At 44.7% G+C, this 21,273-nt stretch overlaps 1 protein-coding gene across 1 annotated transcript in view; it reads left to right on the top strand.

Annotated features, from left to right (window-relative positions):
* Positions 1 to 21,273, top strand: part of LOC134614533 (uncharacterized) — a 40,100-nt gene that overhangs the window by 1,494 nt on the left and 17,333 nt on the right. The gene's annotated exons all lie outside the window — the stretch shown is intronic.

Raw genomic sequence — 21,273 nt, 5'->3', positions numbered from 1 at the left:
CCATGCCGTGTGTATTAATATAATGCCCGGTCTATAATGATAGGGGGCTCTCCCATGCCGTGTGTATTAATATAATGCCCGGTCTATAATGATAGGGGGCTCTCCCATGCCGTGTGTATTAATATAATGCCCGGTCTATAATGATAGGGGGCTCTCCCATGCCGTGTGTATTAATATAATGCCCGGTCTATAATGATAGGGGGCTCTCCCATGCCGTGTGTATTAATATAATGCCCGGTCTATAATGATAGGGGGCTCTCCCATGCCGTGTGTATTAATATAATGCCCGGTCTATAATGATAGGGGGCTCTCCCATGCCGTGTGTATTAATATAATGCCCGGTCTATAATGATAGGGGGCTCTCCCATGCCGTGTGTATTAATATAATGCCCGGTCTATAATGATAGGGGGCTCTCCCATGCCGTGTGTATTAATATAATGCCCGGTCTATAATGATAGGGGGCTCTCCCATGCCGTGTGTATTAATATAATGCCCGGTCTATAATGATAGGGGGCTCTCCCATGCCGTGTGTATTAATATAATGCCCGGTCTATAATGATAGGGGGCTCTCCCATGCCGTGTGTATTAATATAATGCCCGGTCTATAATGATAGGGGGCTCTCCCATGCCGTGTGTATTAATATAATGCCCGGTCTATAACGATAGGGGGCTCTCCCATGCCGTGTGTATTAATATAATGCCCGGTCTGTAACGATAGGGGGCTCTCCCATGCCGTGTGTATTAATATAATGCCCGGTCTGTAACGATAGGGGGCTCTCCCATGCCGTGTGTATTAATATAATGCCCGGTCTATAATGATAGGGGGCTCTCCCATGCCGTGTGTATTAATATAATGCCCGGTCTATAATGATAGGGGGCTCTCCCATGCCGTGTGTATTAATATAATGCCCGGTCTATAATGATAGGGGGCTCTCCCATGCCGTGTGTATTAATATAATGCCCGGTCTATAATGATAGGGGGCTCTCCCATGCCGTGTGTATTAATATAATGCCCGGTCTATAATGATAGGGGGCTCTCCCATGCCGTGTGTATTAATATAATGCCCGGTCTGTAACGATAGGGGGCTCTCCCATGCCGTGTGTATTAATATAATGCCCGGTCTGTAACGATAGGGGGCTCTCCCATGCCGTGTGTATTAATATAATGCCCGGTCTGTAACGATAGGGGGCTCTCCCATGCCGTGTGTATTAATATAATGCCCGGTCTGTAACGATAGGGGGCTCTCCCATGCCGTGTGTATTAATATAATGCCCGGTCTGTAACGATAGGGGGCTCTCCCATGCCGTGTGTATTAATATAATGCCCGGTCTGTAACGATAGGGGGCTCTCCCATGCCGTGTGTATTAATATAATGCCCGGTCTGTAACGATAGGGGGCTCTCCCATGCCGTGTGTATTAATATAATGCCCGGTCTGTAACGATAGGGGGCTCTCCCATGCCGTGTGTATTAATATAATGCCCGGTCTGTAACGATAGGGGGCTCTCCCATGCCGTGTGTATTAATATAATGCCCGGTCTGTAACGATAGGGGGCTCTCCCATGCCGTGTGTATTAATATAATGCCCGGTCTGTAACGATAGGGGGCTCTCCCATGCCGTGTGTATTAATATAATGCCCGGTCTGTAACGATAGGGGGCTCTCCCATGCCGTGTGTATTAATATAATGCCCGGTCTGTAACGATAGGGGGCTCTCCCATGCCGTGTGTATTAATATAATGCCCGGTCTGTAACGATAGGGGGCTCTCCCATGCCGTGTGTATTAATATAATGCCCGGTCTGTAACGATAGGGGGCTCTCCCATGCCGTGTGTATTAATATAATGCCCGGTCTGTAACGATAGGGGGCTCTCCCATGCCGTGTGTATTAATATAATGCCCGGTCTGTAACGATAGGGGGCTCTCCCATGCCGTGTGCATTAATATTATGCCCGGTCTGTAACGATAGGGGGCTCTCCCATGCCGTGTGCATTAATATAATGCCCGGTCTGTAACGATAGGGGGCTCTCCCATGCCGTGTGCATTAATATAATGCCCGGTCTGTAACGATAGGGGGCTCTCCCATGCCGTGTGCATTAATATAATGCCCGGTCTGTAACGATAGGGGGCTCTCCCATGCCGTGTGCATTAATATAATGCCCGGTGTGTAACGATAGGGGGCTCTCCCATGCCGTGTGCATTAATATAATGCCCGGTGTGTAACGATAGGGGGCTCTCCCATGCCGTGTGCATTAATATAATTCCCGGTGTGTAACGATAGGGGGCTCTCCCATGCCGTGTGCATTAATATAATTCCCGGTGTGTAACGATAGGGGGCTCTCCCATGCCGTGTGTATTAATATAATTCCCGGTGTGTAACGATAGGGGGCTCTCCCATGCCGTGTGTATTAATATAATTCCCGGTCTGTAACGATAGGGGGCTCTCCCATGCCGTGTGTATTAATATAATGCCCGGTCTGTAACGATAGGGGGCTCTCCCATGCCGTGTGTATTAATATAATGCCCGGTCTGTAACGATAGGGGGCTCTCCCATGCCGTGTGCATTAATATTATGCCCGGTCTGTAACGATAGGGGGCTCTCCCATGCCGTGTGCATTAATATAATGCCCGGTCTGTAACGATAGGGGGCTCTCCCATGCCGTGTGCATTAATATAATGCCCGGTCTGTAACGATAGGGGGCTCTCCCATGCCGTGTGCATTAATATAATGCCCGGTCTGTAACGATAGGGGGCTCTCCCATGCCGTGTGCATTAATATAATGCCCGGTGTGTAACGATAGGGGGCTCTCCCATGCCGTGTGCATTAATATAATGCCCGGTGTGTAACGATAGGGGGCTCTCCCATGCCGTGTGCATTAATATAATTCCCGGTGTGTAACGATAGGGGGCTCTCCCATGCCGTGTGCATTAATATAATTCCCGGTGTGTAACGATAGGGGGCTCTCCCATGCCGTGTGCATTAATATAATTCCCGGTGTGTAACGATAGGGGGCTCTCCCATGCCGTGTGCATTAATATAATTCCCGGTCTGTAACGATAGGGGGCTCTCCCATGCTGTGTGTCTTAATATAATGCCCGGTGTGTAATGATAGGGGGCTCTCCCCTGCTGTGTGCATCAAGGCAATGCCCAGGTTTGGGCTCTCCTGGGCTGTATTTGGATCTCCTATAGCCCCTGCAGTTGGCATATGATTAAACAGGAGGATTTCCTGGTAGAATGTGCATAGTTACACAGTGGACTAGAAACTTGCATCCATCAAGTTCAGCCTTCCTCTCATATGTTTTTGCTGTTTATCCAAAAGAAGGCAAAAAAAAAATCAGTCTAAAGCGCTTCCAATTTTGCAACAAACTAGGAAAGAAATCCTTCTTGACCCCAAAATAGCAGTCAGATGTCTCTTTGGATCAAGCAGCTATTACCCCAATAATTAGAAATTATATCCCTGTATGTTATGTTTTTGCAAGTATTTATCCAATTGCAGTTTATCTGTATGGACTCTGATAAAACCACCTCCTCAGGCAGAAAATTCCACATCCTTATATTTCTTACTGTAAAAACTTTTCTTTGCCTTAGATTAAATGTCTTTTCTTCCAGCCTAAATGCGTGACCTTGTGTCCTATGTATAGCCCTGTTTATGAATGTTGTTACGCTCTTCTCTGCCCTTCCAACACTGCCTGCGGTATTGTCATTTTTAACTTTCTTGTGTAATGTCAGTTTAAAATATAAAGCCAGAACACCTGAACCAATCTTAAAATTTACTTGAATTTACACTTCTTTGTATAATGGACAGTTTTCCTGTAAGAAATATTACAGAAACTCTCTCTGTATGTTCACCCCATTCTGGTGTCTGTTTTCTTTGTAAAAAAAACCCCGATGGTGACAATGCCACTTGGTGTGCGGTAGTCTGGGGATGCAGGGTATGCATGAAAGGACAAACATTGGTGTCTGTGGAGGATTCTGCAAGACCATGAGAACCTCCATCACTAGTGAAAGTTTGAGGAGTTGATAAAACCTGACGGCAGTAACTCTGCCTTTTTGTCAAGTTAAAATGCATGAGACATAGAAGTCCCTATTTTCTTATAACTTTTGACTGCATTGGAACATTTATTTATTGATTTATTAAAAATAATATAAGGAAGTCCCATACATCTTTGCAAATATGACAAACTTGCCCACCCATACGAACATTTTGGAAAGCGCTTCTGTTGTTTTACTTCATACTCTCTCCCCATTAAATGAGGATGATGTTCCACCATAAGAAAGAGGGAAAAAAAAGGCCTGTATTGTAATTTACATTTTAACAGGGCTCGACAAATCCCAGGCCGCCTTGGCGACTAGGATTCTTGTCCTGGCGCCTGGGATTATGCTTGCCCATTCAGCCCCCGAGGTCACCGGCTGTCTATTAGTGGAGTCGGGTGGCCGGCAGGTTAATAAAGAGCATGGGCGTGTGGGAGGTCATTTGGCCGGCTAGCTCAGGAAGTGCGTGGGCAAGCAGCCTTGCGAGTGAGAGCATTGGCGTGCGTACGGACGGGTGGCTCCTGGAGGTTTGAGGCAGACAGGCAGGTGCATGAGGGAGCTGCAACAACCTCCCGGCTCTGCTCCCTCGCGCACCCTCCAGTGATGCCGGGAGCTGGAATATGACGTAATTCCGGCCCCGGCATCACTAATCAGCGCTCTATGGAGCAGTGCAGGGAGATGACTGAAGCCCCACTGGACCACAGGGAAAGCTGAACCCAGATAGGGAGGCTGGTTGGTCACTTATATGTGTGTGATTTTTGCAGTTGCTCTGTGTGTGTCAATGAGTGTGTTCATATGACTGTTCCCCCTCCAATCACATGGGAAAGGGGGTTTTATTCACCTTTTTCACCACACACTGTACTGATCTCGCCGCAGCTGGCCCTGCCTCCATGACTGTGATCATCAATCTTGATGATCTCAGCCAATCCAATGCTTTTCTATAGGAAAGCGTTGGGGGGGGAGGGGAGGGGGCTATTGCGCATGTGTGGCAAAACGGCATGTTGCGCCAATACGCATATCCTGGTAGAGATTCATTGATGCAGGGTGTGGAGATGCTATAAGTAGGTGCTGCACACTGTGCAGCACTGCCCCAGGATGCACTCCAGAGGCCATCTGAGTGACTGTCACTATAAGTATTACAAAGCAGCAATGTAAAAAAAAAAGTTTTCCTGAAAAGGCAGGGTTCATATTGAAAAGTGTGCAGGGACAGATTACATACACACGAACTACATTAAGCTGTAGTGGTTCTGGTGACTATAGTGACCCTTTAAGAATTGTATTTTTGACATTGAAAAATCTGACTCTTACCTTTTTTTGCTGGCTCCTAGATTCCAAGCAAATTTGTCAAGCCCTGCATTATAACTTTTTTTCTCTCTTGCACTTCATCTGTACAGTTATCGGTGTATGCAAACACATACACAATTAATAAGAGAATGAGCAACTCTGACATGTTATGTTTCTTGTTCCATTACTGTAGCCTTTCCTATGTTGTTTGTGAGGCCTTCGTTAATGCACTGTGACTGCATGGCTGTAGTAGAGGCATGGGTTGAGGCCCCAGCAAGTGGTGTTTTCTTAGGTGGCCACCTAACTGGTGTAATTATCGAACCTCCTCTCTGATCTCAATGCACTGATATGTATGTGTATGTTTACTCAAGCAGTGGTGAAACTACTAAAGTCATATGGGTTGCAGCTGCAACTAGGCCGTCAATTCCGAGGGCCCAGCCTCAGCTGCGACTCCTGCGATCAAGGGTCTGCATCATCACAGGGCTGGAGCATGGCCGCACCGACCCAGGACGCGGTTTCTGGCTGACTAGCAGACTGGGAGCGCTGTGCTGCTCCCCTCCTGCCACAATATGTAGTGTGGCTGAGCAGACAGGAAGTGCAACTGAGAGCAACGAGCAATTCCTTCCAGACCGGGTATTGGGGGGAATGAGACACATGGAGGGGCTGGGCAGGGGGCAATGAGGGACACGGGATGGTGCCATTGCCCAGTGGTCTCTAGTTATGCCTCTGTACTCAAATATTGGTTTATGATCCTATCAATAATCTCTTCTCTGCACTTTTCTTTCTGATTTGGGCATGCAAAAAATATAAGTGGAGGCGGGGCCTGCCCGCCACGCTGACCGGTCGCATGCTCCTGCAGAAACTGGCCTTTCCGACTGATGATCTGGGTTCACAGCCTTAATCCGAGTCGGAAGGGAGCAACACTGTGCTCGAACTGAAGTTGGCACAACAGCAGGCTCTGAGATTGGGAGTTTTGGGGCCCCACAGGCTATACAAGGGCTTGGTCATACAAGCTTGTATGTAATCCTATGCACCAAAAAAAAAAAATTGCAAGCAGAGTGACATCTCAAAATATCAATAATGTAATCCAATAACCAGATGTGAATCACAACCTGCAAAAATGTAGCCCATGGAACAGTGCAGCTAAGTGGAGTGGGCCTTGACAGAGCTAGGAGCAGTGGTGTATCCTGGTTTTGTGCTGCCCTAGGCAGGACAAAACTCAGGCTCCCCCCGCGCCACCCCCACCCAACCTTTCCCCCCGCCCCGCATTCTAAATACACACACACACACACACACACACACACACATTCACTGACAGATACGCATACACTAGCTAACAGAAACACACACTCGCTAACAGAAATACACACACACTAACAGACACACTCACACTCAGTAACAGACAAACACACTCACTAACAGACACACACTCACTCACTAGCAGACACAAACTAGCAGACACACACTCACTAACATACACACACTCACTAACATACACACACTCACTAACATACACACACACTCACAGGCACACACACACTCACAGGCACAGACACACACACTAACAGACACACACACTAACAGACACACACACTAACAGACAGACAGACACACACACTAACAGACAGACAGACACACACACTAACAGACAGACAGACACACACACTAACAGACAGACAGACACACACACTGACAGACAGACAGACACACACACAGACAGACAGACAGACACACACACAGACAGACAGACAGACACACACACAGACAGACAGACAGACACACACACAGACAGACAGACAGACACACACACAGACAGACAGACAGACACACACACAGACAGACAGACAGACAGACACACACACAGACAGACAGACAGACACACACACTAACAGACAGACAGACACACACACTAACAGACAGACAGACACACACACTAACAGACAGACAGACACACACACTAAGAGACAGACAGACACACACACTAACAGACAGACAGACACACACACTAACAGACAGACAGACACACACACTAACAGACAGACAGACACACACACTAACAGACAGACAGACACACACACTAACAGACAGACAGACACACACACTAACAGACAGACAGACACACACACTAACAGACAGACAGACACACACACACTAACAGACAGACAGACACACACACACTAACAGACAGACAGACACACACACACACTAACAGACAGACAGACAGACACACACACACTAACAGACAGACAGACAGACACACACACACACTAACAGACAGACAGACAGACACACACACTAACAGACAGACAGACACACACACACTAACAGACAGACAGACACACACACACTAACAGACAGACAGACACACACACACACTAACAGACAGACAGACACACACACACACTAACAGACAGACAGACACACACACACACTAACAGACAGACAGACACACACACACACTAACAGACAGACAGACACACACACACACTAACAGACAGACAGACACACACACACACTAACAGACAGACAGACACACACACACACTAACAGACAGACAGACACACACACACACTAACAGACAGACAGACACACACACACACTAACAGACAGACAGACAGACACACACACTAACAGACAGACAGACAGACACACACACTAACAGACAGACAGACAGACACACACACACTAACAGACAGACAGACAGACACACACACTAACAGACAGACAGACAGACACACACACTAACAGACAGACAGACAGACACACACACTAACAGACAGACAGACAGACACACACACTAACAGACAGACAGACAGACACACACACTAACAGACAGACAGACAGACACACACTGACTAACAGACAGACAGACAGACACACACTGACTAACAGACAGACAGACAGACACACACTGACTAACAGACAGACAGACAGACACACACTGACTAACAGACAGACAGACAGACACACACTGACTAACAGACAGACAGACAGACACACACTGACTAACAGACAGACAGACAGACACACACTGACTAACAGACAGACAGACAGACACACACTGACTAACAGACAGACAGACAGACACACACTGACTAACAGACAGACAGACAGACACACACTGACTAACAGACAGACAGACAGACACACACTGACTAACAGACAGACAGACAGACACACACTGACTAACAGACAGACAGACAGACACACACTGACTAACAGACAGACAGACAGACACACACTGACTAACAGACAGACAGACAGACACACATTTTTTAAAAATTTATTTTTAACACATTTTTTTTTTTTTTAATTTACCCCCCCCCCCCCCAGCCTCCTTACCTTTGGGAATGCTGGGGAGGGGGGTGTCTCTTCCTCCCTGGTGGTCCAGTGGCTGCTGGGCGGGCGGGCGGCGAGGGAGCACTTCCCCTGAGCTGTCTGCTCAGCTCCCTCGCGCGCCTCAGAGTGAGGCTGGGAGCCGGAATATGACGTCATATTCCGGCTCCGCCTCCCAGCCTCACTCTGCGGCCGGCGAGGGAGCTGAGCAGACAGCTCAGGGGAAGTGCTCCCTCGCCGCCCGCCCGCCCGCCCGATCGCCCAGCAGCCCGCCGGCATGTCTGTTAGCCGCAAGGCTAACAAGACATTTGCCTTGGGCATTTGGGGGCGGCTTTTTTTGCCGCCCCCTGGAAAATGCCGCCCAAGGCAAATGCCTTGTTTGCCTCGCGGCTAATACGCCCCTGGCTAGGAGGCGGGCATATGTAGAGGTGGGGTTTAGTGGCTATGGGGCCGTGGCTTCAGTTGGAATTAAGTTCTTCATAATGGACATTTTAGATAAGGGGCAGTTTTTAATTAGCCATACTTACCTGTTGTTGTCCCTCCCTTTACATTTGGGTTATGGTGCTCTTCGTTTATCCCATTGGGTCGCGGGGGCTGGATACGATTTTAGGGGGTAGGAAGTTTTTGGTAGCTGTGATGTTTGGTAACAATATTCACATGGTTGAATTTTGTTAATTGGTAGGTTGGAGCCCATAGGTGGTTCTCAACCTGGTGGTGTAGGGGTGTCTCAGTATGCCCCTACAATGTTAAATCACTTGGTGTATAATGCCTGTTGTGGCCATGTTTGGTTATGCTATTCATATCTCGTTATATGGATTATTGTTAGCTTATGTTATGGGTCATTGCCGGTGGGTATAGTACTGTTTTTAAGTTGGGGTGAATTATGTGTCTTTGTAAAATTCGGAATGTTTGGAAATTACCCATTTTGTTATTTATATATTTAATTCTATTTATAATTTATTAAAGCCGTGACAATTTTATTCACTTTAAATTGGTGTCCATGTCTTTTTTGGGTGGGGTCCAAGGTTATGTTTTTTGTTAGGACATATGCACAAAAGGCCGAATATGCCCATGTCATGTCACACCGATCTGTTTACCTAACAAATATGATTTTCCACAAGGTAATTGGTTACAAAATAAATCCCCTCTGCAGAGAATGTAACTTCATAAGTGTAGCAGCAGCACAAGGTGGAAATATGCACTACGATTTTAAATTCACCCCTGTTGGTTGTAAGTTTTCAATCTTTTAGTGCAAAGTGTACAAAAAGACTTTGATAACTGTGTTCAAAAGTGTAGGGTTGTTGAAATGTCATATAGCAATATGTAAATTAAAAATGGAAAATATATAGCGTAAAACACTATTCGATGCACAACAATGTTAAAACAAATTAAAGAGGCTTACAACAAAGTTGTCGAGACCTTTACGGTTTTAAACCCACTCTCTGGGCTTTCAGTATAAAGCTCTGCAGTTCAATCTTTATTAGTTTAGGGGTTAGACCGTCCAATTCTCCTGGTTCCCACCCGTGTCACTTTTAATTGACTGGAGTCTGGTTTCCATGTTGGTGCGGATCACTTGCAAGTGATTTTGGATTCACTGCTCTGGTTCATCTAAAACAGAGGACCACATGGTGGCATGATGACATTGATTGTGACAATGGTTCTGATGTTGTATTCTCTGCAGAGATGATTTATTTCGTAACCAATTACCTTGCATGGGTAACATGCCTGACCAGGTCTTCCTGGAAGGGTTTGTTTCCCCACTTTAATTTTCTCGTGTGTGTGTGTGTGTGTGTGTTTTCTCTCAACATGGAGAGTATGAAAGCTGTTTGTGCTGGATTGGGTTAAATATATAATCTAGATCTTGCCAAGCCTTTCAAGTCCAACTCCTTACTTAACAGTATGGAACCTTGTCCTGGGCACAAAATTAGACTCCCCTATGTATCCTTTACAAAGTTATTGATCTTTAAGAAGTCAAAAGTAAGGTCACTTGTCTTGTCTCTTGTAGAAGAACTGAGATACTAGCCCGTTCACTAATCATGGCTACTTTCTAGTTTGGCTATTTTTTATCTGTATTAATTTATTGCAAGATAATGACAAATGCCACACCTGAACATTGTAAAGTGTCCTTAAAACATGGTAAAGAACAGGTCAGGTCATTAAAATCCACGTTTGCTTTCATATTCCACTGGATTCTTGAACATTGCTCTGACACTCCAACTGTTTTCTATAATGTGCTGTTGTGTTTTGTGGTTTTAATTAGTATATCAGCTTTATAGAATACCTATTTAAAAGGGAAACGTTTGGTTAAGAAGCTTGATGTGTAACCCTTGTATTTTTGCCACTCCCACTATTTATGATCAAAGTTGCCACACAGGTTAAGTGTTTAAACACCGGGATGCCGGTAAACTACTATCTTGTAAATTTGTAATGTTTGGTAAACGGTGTTCTTGATGTTAAGCATGTACAGCATCAATGACTAATGAAATCATTGCATGTTGTGTTAAATATTTTACTCCTTTTTACACATCATTCAAACCCTGTTATAACTTTACAACTTAAATGCATACTTCCCAACTGTACCTACTTAGGAGGGAAAGTCCATATTTAAAGGAACACTATAGTGTCAGGGAAAACAAAGCAGTTTTCCTGACACTATAGTGTCCTGAGGGTGCCCCACCCTCAGGGTCCCGCTCCCGTGGTGCTGAAGGAGTTAAAACCCCTTCAGCAGCTTACCTTATTCCAGCGCTGGTGACCTCTCCTCCCCCGCCGACGTCAGCGGAGCCGAATGCGCATGCACGGCTAGTGCCGCGCGCGCATTCAAAGTGTCCATAGGAAAGCATTTCTCAATGCTTTCCTATGGACACTCTGCGCAATGGAGGCCAAATGTGCCTCCAGCGTCGCAGATGCGCCTCTAGTAGCTGTCCGGAAGACAGCCACTAGAGGCTGGCTTAACCCCAAATGTAAACATAGCAGTTTCTCTGAATTTTTTAATTTAATTTTTTATATATTTTTATTTTTAATAATTATATGGTTTTTTTTTTTTTTTGTCGTCCCCCCCCTCCCTGCTTGTTACCTGGCCAGGGAGTGGGGCTATGGCAATCCCTGGTGGTCCAGTAATGTAAGTTTAACTTCTGACTTGCAACCTGCTGTGGATTGCTGCTCCCAAGATGCTGAGCCAGCCATATTTTCCTGCAGTGCTCAATGGCTGAGCGTTGAATTTTAGAATTTTAAGCCACTATAGCTGGACAGCAGGATGGGTGGCTGTCACTGGTCAATTAACAGACTAAAATTACGTCATGATAAAAATAGAATAAAGTGCAATATTAGTGATTTTTTTTTTTCATTATACTTACAATTATGTAGCAGCTTATCTTTATTTTATTGTAGTTACTTTAGTTTGTTCAATAAAACTGAACAATATTCTGTAGTTTTGTGTACTGAAGTGAGACAAATGGTTTATTCGCTAAACAGTGACTTGATTGGAATTGCAAAATGAGTACATTGTAATGTGTATGTATTACTATTTATCATGCTAAGCAAATTTGCGTTTATAATGTACAGTAACTAGGGGTTTTACTGTTTATTGTAAGATGTACTTATTGTGCAGAGTGGATTAGTCCTGATTGTGGCACTCGCTGCCATGCTGCGGAGTAGTGTAATTCTGTGTGTCCTGTACAGTTGGTACTGGTGTCTGTAAATCTCTAAGAGATTATGCTGGTACAGAACATCTAGACTGCTCACAGATCCTGTACATTGAGTGATTTAACACTGACGTGGTGTGGACATTTTAATAGCTCCTTCAGCTCCCAGTGTAAATCTTGCGGCCCTTAGTGCCGTGTGGAGCGTTGCCATGGCGGGTCTCACTGAAAGCTGAAGGAGCTGCTGGGAGGTAAGTCAGAGCTTGCTGCGGGCCCCCCCAGGGAGGTATTATCGGCAATATCGGTATCTCTATTGGCCGATACCAAATATCGGCCGTTAATATCAGTAAAACTGATAATTGGTCGGTCCCTATTTGTTGGTATTAGGGATGTGCATGGGAAAATAATTTGGTTCGGTACTTAGGTTCCGTTCGGCCATGTGAAATTCGGGACTTTGGCAATTCCCTAAGCCTACCTCTAACCCCAACCCCAGTAGGGGTAGTGTTAGAGTTAGATTCCTGTCATCATTCCTTTAGTTCTCCCTCCCTCTCCTGTTTTGCCACTTTTCAGAAATCCAAAGCACTTCCGAACTTCAGACATTCAGAAGTATTCGAATGTCCAAATAGACAAAATTTGGCTGAATTTAAATTCGGACCGAAACAAATTGCACATGTCTAGTTGGTATTTAACCCCTTAAGGACGGTGGGCATTCTATGCCGTCCTTAGGGACCAGGTCCTAAACACAGGCGGGCGGCATAGAACGCCCAAGCCGTCATATGTACTTACCCGGTGTCCGGCGATCGCGGTGGGGGGACTCACCTGCCATCCCAGGGGGAGTACTGCTGCCGTTCTGGCCCCCCTGGGCCATGTGATTGTGATGACCGCACAATCACATGGATGGCATATCCGTCTACAGCATTGCTGGCAGGGGGACTGCCTGGAATGATAGGTAGTCCACTTGCTGGCTGTAAAATGAATAACAATTAAAACTGTGTAAAATTAAATAATATATACTTAGATCATATATTTAATATATGTGATCTGTGTTATATATTTACACACCCTGTCTAAGTGTATTTTAATAAAATGTGTGTGTGTGTGTAAATGTTAATTAATAAAATAAAAATAATAAAGAAATGAAATGTATAATTTTGTTCTAACTGTATTTTAAAATTAATATTTGATGTCAAAATACACATAGAATAATATGTATATATGTGTACACACACACACACACACACACACACACACACACACACACACTCCACCCCACGGTAGCCCTTACCTCGGTCTCCAGAGCTTTGAAGATCTGGCTGGAGGAGGATATAAAAGAGGGCAGAAGCAGATCCAACCACATGGGCAGTCTGCAAGACATTAAGCTGGCTGTAGATTTCACTACTGAAGCCTCAGTGGATATGGTCAAAGCAGTGGCCAGGAACATGGCGTTTTTCATCTCAACTAGAAGGACTTTGTGGCTTAGATCCTGGTCAGCAGATGCTTCATCTAAGAACAGCCTCTGCTCTTTACCGTTCTATGGAGACATGCTCTTTGATAAGAACCTGGATGATTGCATTAAGAAGGCGGCAGATGGCAAGAATGTTTTTCTACCCCAAGATCGTAGGCCTAAGATCATTTTGGCCCCCAAAGACCTTCAGATCACTCTTCCTTTCGGGACTTCAAATCCTACAGACCAGGTAGAGCATACGGAAGATCCCAGCCTTGGAGAGGGGGGGCAGTCTTCAGTCAGAGGAGGAAGATCCAGAGGCTCTGCATTCAGCAAGAACACGAGAGCTTTATGACGGGTTGATTTCCCAGCCTGGAGGGGTAGGAGCGCGCCTCCTCCTATTCCAAAATAGATGTGAGTCTTCTTCTACCAAAGACAAGTGGGTGCTGGACATCACCAAAAGAGGATATCTTCTGGAATTCAGAGATACCCCACCTCGTCGCAGTTTTCAACTTACAAGATGGCCGCGAGACAGAGATAAGAGATTGTCTCTTCTGGCATTTTTCTTCCCTGCAGCAAGAAGGTGTCATTATGGAAGATCCAAAGGAGGGAAGAACACACTGGTTTTATTCTCACCTATTCCTCACAAGGAAGTCCTCAGGAGCATGGAGACCCATGCTAGATCTTCACTCTCAACAAGCGATTGAACATAAGAACATTCAAAATGGAGTCGCTTCAGTCCATCATCAAAGCAGTCTTCCAAGGGCAATGGCTGATGTCTCAAAGATCCTGGTGGTCCTGATCACAGAATTAAGAGAGCGGCATTGCCATTTTTCATTATCTGGACTACATCCTGGTGCTGTCAGAGGACAGGTACACTCTCAATCAACAGGGACAGATCTGCATTCAGTTCCTGCAGGAACACGGCTGGAAGATAAATGGGGGGGGCGGACTATTCATTCAGAGTCCGTGCTTTATCTAGGATCCCTGTTCAACACTGCACTGGGGACAGTTCAGCTCTCAAGAGAAAGAGGAGTAAATCTCATCATGAAGGAGATACGACAAGTCAAGGTTGCCACGGCAGAGAGTCATGAGCCTACTAGGATCCATGTCATCAACCATAGGTTTGACAAGATGGGCGCAATGGAGAATGAGAACACTCCAGAGGAATTTTCTTACCCAATACAGAGGGAAGAATCTACTCCACCCCATCAGGATTCCCACCCTGGTCCATCTAAGCCTGACATGGTGGATGAACAAGAAGGCTCTGTTCTCAGGGTTCCCCCTGGGGAACATTCCCTGGATTACTTTACCGACAGACTCTAGTCACTGGGGTTGGGGAGCCTACCTGCAGAACTAGGTCACCCAGGGGAAGTGGGAGTGTCCTGCACACGAGACCCACTCAAACCTTCTGGAACTTCTGGCGGTTTTCAGAGCACTAAAGCGCTTTCAGCATTTACTACAGCACAAGTGGGTGAAGGTGAGAAAGGACAATGCTACAGTAGTAGCACATATCAATCATCAAGGAGGTACCCGAAGTCGCAGTATGGTAAGGTTAATGATCCCCCTGATGTCTTGGACACAGAAGAACCTTGCGGGGCTAGTGGCGCTTCAACTGCCAGGAGTGCAGAATACGGTGTCATGCCTTAATTATGATATCCTCTTACTTCCTGGTTCCACTGAGCTTAGCCACACCTCTTTATGACACGGTCTCCCTATTTAATCTGACCGCACCAGCTGATCGACGCTGGATTATTGAACTACGTTCTGTACTCACGAACCGGCTGCAACATCGTTGTGAAAGCCCTCTGTTACCGGACCGGACTGGAAGACTTCAAGTTCCCTTCACCTTTCCTCATCCACGACGAAAGCTGAACTCTCACCATTCAGGATAAACCGCCTCTGAGGAAATCTCGGGAACCAGTGTTCTATGTGCCGGAAGCTAAGTAAAACCTCTGTGATAAGCGTTGCATCTCAAAGCTGTTATTTCCTGTCTCCAAAGTCCTTCGTTAAAATAAACCCGTTACAGCTAACTTCAACTCATACTTTGTCTCAGTTAGCTGCATCTGTCTTACTTCAGTTAAAGTCTATGGAACAGCTATTGTAACTTCTTATCACCTAATTAATTAATACTACTAAAGGACTCTTTCTGATTCAGTCACCGTTTACTACTTAAAGCTACAGTGCATATAATTGTGGACTTCAGTTATCGTTTACTACTTAAAGCTACAGTGCATATAATTGTGGACTTCAGTTATCGTTTACTACTTAAAGCTACAGTACCTGTAAATTGGAATTAAAGTCAATACCTTTTACTTTTTATAATAAATATTCAAACTATAAGAAATCTGCAGTTGTGTTCCTTCATAACAAATGTTTAGACGTGACATACGGTAGCAGACTTTCTCAGCAGGGTAAGGATAGACCCAGGAGAGTGGAGCCTCTCAGATGAAGTCTTCTAGGATATCGTGAAGAAATGGGGTCTTTCTCAGACATCATGGCCACCAACAACAACCAGAAGCTCCAGGGATTCTTCTTGAGGGGGCACGAACCGCAGGCCCGGGAGAGGGATGCTCTATCATGCAGATTGGAGTTCACAAAGGGGTATGCATTTCCTCCCACTCCCCTCATATTTCCTCTAAGAAGGATTCGTCAGGAACCAGTATTTATGATTCTGATTGCCCCATACTGGCCTCGCTGGCCTTGGTTCCCTCTTCTTCTGAGCCTCTGTCAGGAACCTCCCATAGGACCTTCCAGCAGTTCCTTCTCTTCTGCACCAGGGTCCTATCCTACACCCAGCATTACTCAACCTGAAGGCCTGGAGGTTGAAAGGGAAAGGCTTCTAGAGCAGTTGCAGTCACAGATACCCTGTTACAGGCTCGGAAGCATTCAACTTCCTCTACCTACTATAGAATTTTTGGGATGCAAAGCCGGTTAACATACAGCATCCTGCTATTAAAGACCTCTTGGAGTTTCTACAAACAGGTCTGGATAAGGGTTTCAGCTACAACACCTTAAAGGTACAGGTCTCCGCTCTTTCAGCTCTCACTGACCACAAATGGGCCTTTTAATCCAGATGTATCCAGGTTTCTTTCTGCAGTACTCAAGATTAAACCTCTGATCAAGCCATTTGCTCCCCCATGGGATCTACCTCTGGTATTGCAAGCCATGAAGTCAGCTCCCTTCGAACCCTTGGAGTCCCATCTCTCCTCCTCTTCTTACCATCAAGACAGTTTTGCTGGTGGCGTTGGCATCAGGGAGAAGGGTTTCGGAGCTCAGTGCCTTATCAGTCAAAGAGCCCTTCGCAGTGTTTCACAGAGACAGGGTGATTCTAAGAACCATCCCCGAACTTCGCCCTAAGGTAACCACGGCCTTTCATGTGAATGAAGACATAGTGCTTCCAGCCCTGACGCAAGAAGAACATTCCTCAGAAGGAGGTTCTTTGGATCAGCTATTCATCATCCTGAATGGGGCTAGGAGAGGTCGCCAAGCTTCTAAAGAGGCCATGAGCAGATGGATTGTCTCCGCTATCATTCAGGCTTACCGTGCCAGTGGGGTTCCAGTACCTAGCGGTCTAAAGGCTCACTCGACCAGGTCCCTTTCCTCTTCTTGGGCAGCCGCAGCGAGAGTCTCTCCAGAACTTCTCTGCAGAGCAGCTACATGTTCTTCGGTGAACACCTTTATTCAACATTATCAACTAGATGTCAGAGCGGGTCAATGGGACAAGTTTGGTAAATGTGTCCTTTCAGCATCTAACTAATGTCTTTTTGTATGATTTCACTTCTAGATGTGCTAATACACTTGCATTATGAAATAATTTGAGTCCGTGTAATTTATTTATTTTTTTCTTCCCTCCCTTGGTTTTGCTTGGGTATTACACATTGTTGTGCTGCCATGGATATGGCCAGGAAAGAGGAAAATGTATTCATACTTACCGTAATTTTCTTTTCCTGGTCATAGGCCATGGCAGCACAAAGATCCCGCCCAGGGATTTTGCTGGAATTCAAGACTGAGGGTAGGAGGGGTAGGAGTGGGTACTTATACCCTTATTTTAATTAGTTCCTGTCTAATTAGGGATGGGGATGAGCTACCCATTGTTGTGCTACCATGGCCTATGACCAGGAAAAGAAAATTACGGTAAGTATGAATTTTCCTCTATCTCTATATACATAAGTATTAGGGATTGACTGATTTTTTTTTTTTTTTATTTTTTATTTTTTATTTTTTATTTTTTTAGAGCAGCGATAATCTGTGAACTTTCAGGTCAATAGCTGATAACTTACCGATATTCTGTACATTTACCCCTTTGAAAAAACTATTTCTAAAGGTAAAATCACAAAATATACATGCCACATGTAGTGGATGCAGTGTGTTTAGATAGGGGAGCTGTGTGTATTTGTGTAGTGTGTAAATAATGAATGCAGAGTGTGTGTGTTTCTGTAGGTATATAATGGGGCAGGTTTTTTTTTGTTTTCCCTCCCTGCTTCTTACTTGGCCAGGGAGGGGGGATATGGCATTCCCTGTTGGGTCTGGTGGCATGGACTGTGCAGTGGGGGCCCGCAGAAAGCTCTTGCCTCCCAGCAGCTCACTTCAGCTCCCCTATGTAAATCTTGCGGCCTGTGTGCCACGTGGAGCGTTGCCATGGTAACCGGTGGCAACGCTCTGACGGCGGCAAGACTTGTGAGATTTACACAGGGGAGCTGCTGGGAAGGTAAATAAAGCTTGCTGCAGGCCATCCAGGCTTGTAATGGGCCCGGCGGTCCTGGTATGTATTTTCGGCAGTATCGGTATCTTTATGGGCCGATACCGAATATTGGCCAGACCGATAATCTGTCGATCCCTAATAATTATGTGTGTGTGTGTGTGTATATATATATGTATATATGGTGTGTGATGATTTTACATAATTAGGTAATTTTTATAAATAACAATTTGTGGGACCTGCCTGACGACCCAGGCAGAAAGTCCATGGAATTGAATTTGCTAGCATAACTTTCCAATACACCTTAAACCTGTACATGAGGGTTACCGTTTTACTCGGAAGGTTTCGCTGAACACAAATCTTAGTTTTTCAAAACCGTAAAATGTATTACAAGTATGATTTCGTCAGTGAAAGTGACATTTTATTGCATTTTCACACACAAATGGCACTTACATGGGCGATATAATTGTTGTGATAAGTTTTACTGTTTTAAAAAAAATAAAAAATAAAAATAGCTGTGTTCAGCGGAGTCTCCCGAGTATAACAGTACCACTCATGTACAGGTTTTATGGCGTTATCAAAAGTTAGTCAAATATAAGGCTTGCATTTCAGCTTTCACATTGAAATTCGCCAGATTGGTTACGTTGCCTTTGAGACCGTATGATAGCCCAGGAATAAGAATTATCCCCATGATGGCATACCATTTGCAATAGTAGACAATCCAAGGTATTGCAAATGGGGTATGTCCAGTCTTTTTTAGTAGCCACTTAGTCACAAACACTGGCCAAAATTGGTGTTCAAATTAGTTTTTGGCATTTTTCACACACACAAACAAATATTAACACTAACTTTGGCCAGTGTTTGTGACCAAGTGGCTACTAAAAAAAGACTGGACATACCCCATTTGCAATACCTTGGGTTGTCTACTATCGAAAATGGTATGCCATCATGGGGGTTATTCTCATTCCTGGGCTAGCATACGGTCTCAAAGGCAACATAACCAATCTGGCAAATTTTAATGTGAAAAAAATGAAAAATGTTACCTGCTATATTTGACCCTGTAACTTCCCAAAACACCATAAAACCTGTACATAGGGGGTATTGTTTTACACGTGAGACATCGCTGGATACAAATGTGTATTTTATTGCAGAAAAAGCAAACGGTATTATGACATTCACAGTTAAATTGTCACGTAGATTTTTTTTTTCTTTTTAACATTCTTATTTTCTCCCATTTAAAAAAAATATTTTATTCATATTAAATTGTTTCATACCTAAATATTTGATGTTAAATGAAAGCTCTGTTTCCCCTGAATAAAATGATATATAATAAGTGTGGGTGCACATAATATTAAAGCGGTGAATTACGCCTGAACAGACATATAGTCAAATTCAAGGTTTTGTTTTGACCACAACGTGTACATTTGGCTCAGTCCTTAAGGGGTTAAATGTATTGTATAAAGGACATCTGTACAGGGAGGGAGGGAATGTAATGCATAAAAGGTTGTAATAGAAAGCACTTCTTTCCTTAAAGGGACACTATAGTCAACTGGACAACTACAGCTTAGTGTAGTTGTGCTGGTGGGTATAGTCAGTCCCTGCTGGGTTTTTAATGTAAACACTGTCTTTTCAGAGAAAAGGCGGTGTTTACATCACAGCCTAGGGACTCCAACCATGGCCTCTTCTCAGATTTGCATACCCAAGGAGACACTGAACTTTTCTCATAGAGATGTATTGATTCATTGCATCTCTATAAGGATATGTTGATTGGCCGGGTGGTATTTGACTCCGCTCCTGGCCCACCTCCTTGGCTGAGATCATCAGAAGTGTCAATCTCAGCTAATCCAATGCTTTCCTATTGGACTGCATTGTGATTGACTGAGAACACGTCTGATGATGTCAGCAACAGCAGACTGGAATAAAGTTAAGATTTTTACAATATTTGGGGGGGAGGGGCACACAGTGTTTCCTTCAAGCAGCGTTTCCCAATTAGTGGAGTTCTGCCGCGATCTGACCATTGTGTGGGACATGCACTTAGGGCCACCCAATGGCAATTATCTCTGAACAGGTGCCGCGGCTCTTAAAGAGCCTAACCGGGCCCCTGCACGATCGGTGGACTGGGAGGAAGTGACAGCGCTTCATTAGAGAAACCGACACGTGGGAGAAATGCAGTGATCGTTGAGCACCCAGCCTCTCCTCTGTCTCCATGTTGTATGTATGTAGAATTGTATGTGCATGCAATCAAACACTAACACAACATGCAAACATAAACATTGCACACACAACACACAACCTGAATTCAAACCCCAATACTACTTACAATGTACATCCATATTTAAAAGCCAACAAAACCCTGCACACAAATGCAAACATTACATACAAACACACCCCTGTATTAAGAAGCTAAAATTACATACATCTGCTCCTAATTACTACAATCTGTTTACTATCTGTAGAAATTGGTGTGTGTGTGTGTGTGTATATATAGCAAAAAACAAATTTGCTATAAAAGACACTCTGCTAATTAAAAGGTTTGCGTTGTGGCGCAATTTTTTTTTTTTTAGGGGGGTTTCACATGAGAAATTTATTGGGAACCCCTGCTTTAAAGAGAAGGGAAAAAAACAAAAAATAATGGGGTATATGATTATAATGTAATACTATATGAATTTTATTTATCAAGGTAAAAATCGGCAATGCCCAACAAATTTGTCAAATTAGGATGTTGACCTATTCAGCTAAAAAAGCTGTTTAAATTTAGAGAAAAAGTTCTAATGCAGAAGTGCATCTTCCATTAGAATATACTTCTAGCAACATGCCAAAGAATGGGCTTGGCCAGCG

This window comes from Pelobates fuscus, chromosome 6, assembly GCF_036172605.1.
Source record: "Pelobates fuscus isolate aPelFus1 chromosome 6, aPelFus1.pri, whole genome shotgun sequence".
Lineage (NCBI taxonomy): Eukaryota > Metazoa > Chordata > Amphibia > Anura > Pelobatidae > Pelobates > Pelobates fuscus.
Note: the sequence above shows the minus strand (reverse complement) of the source record. Positions and strands in the feature narration are given on the sequence as shown.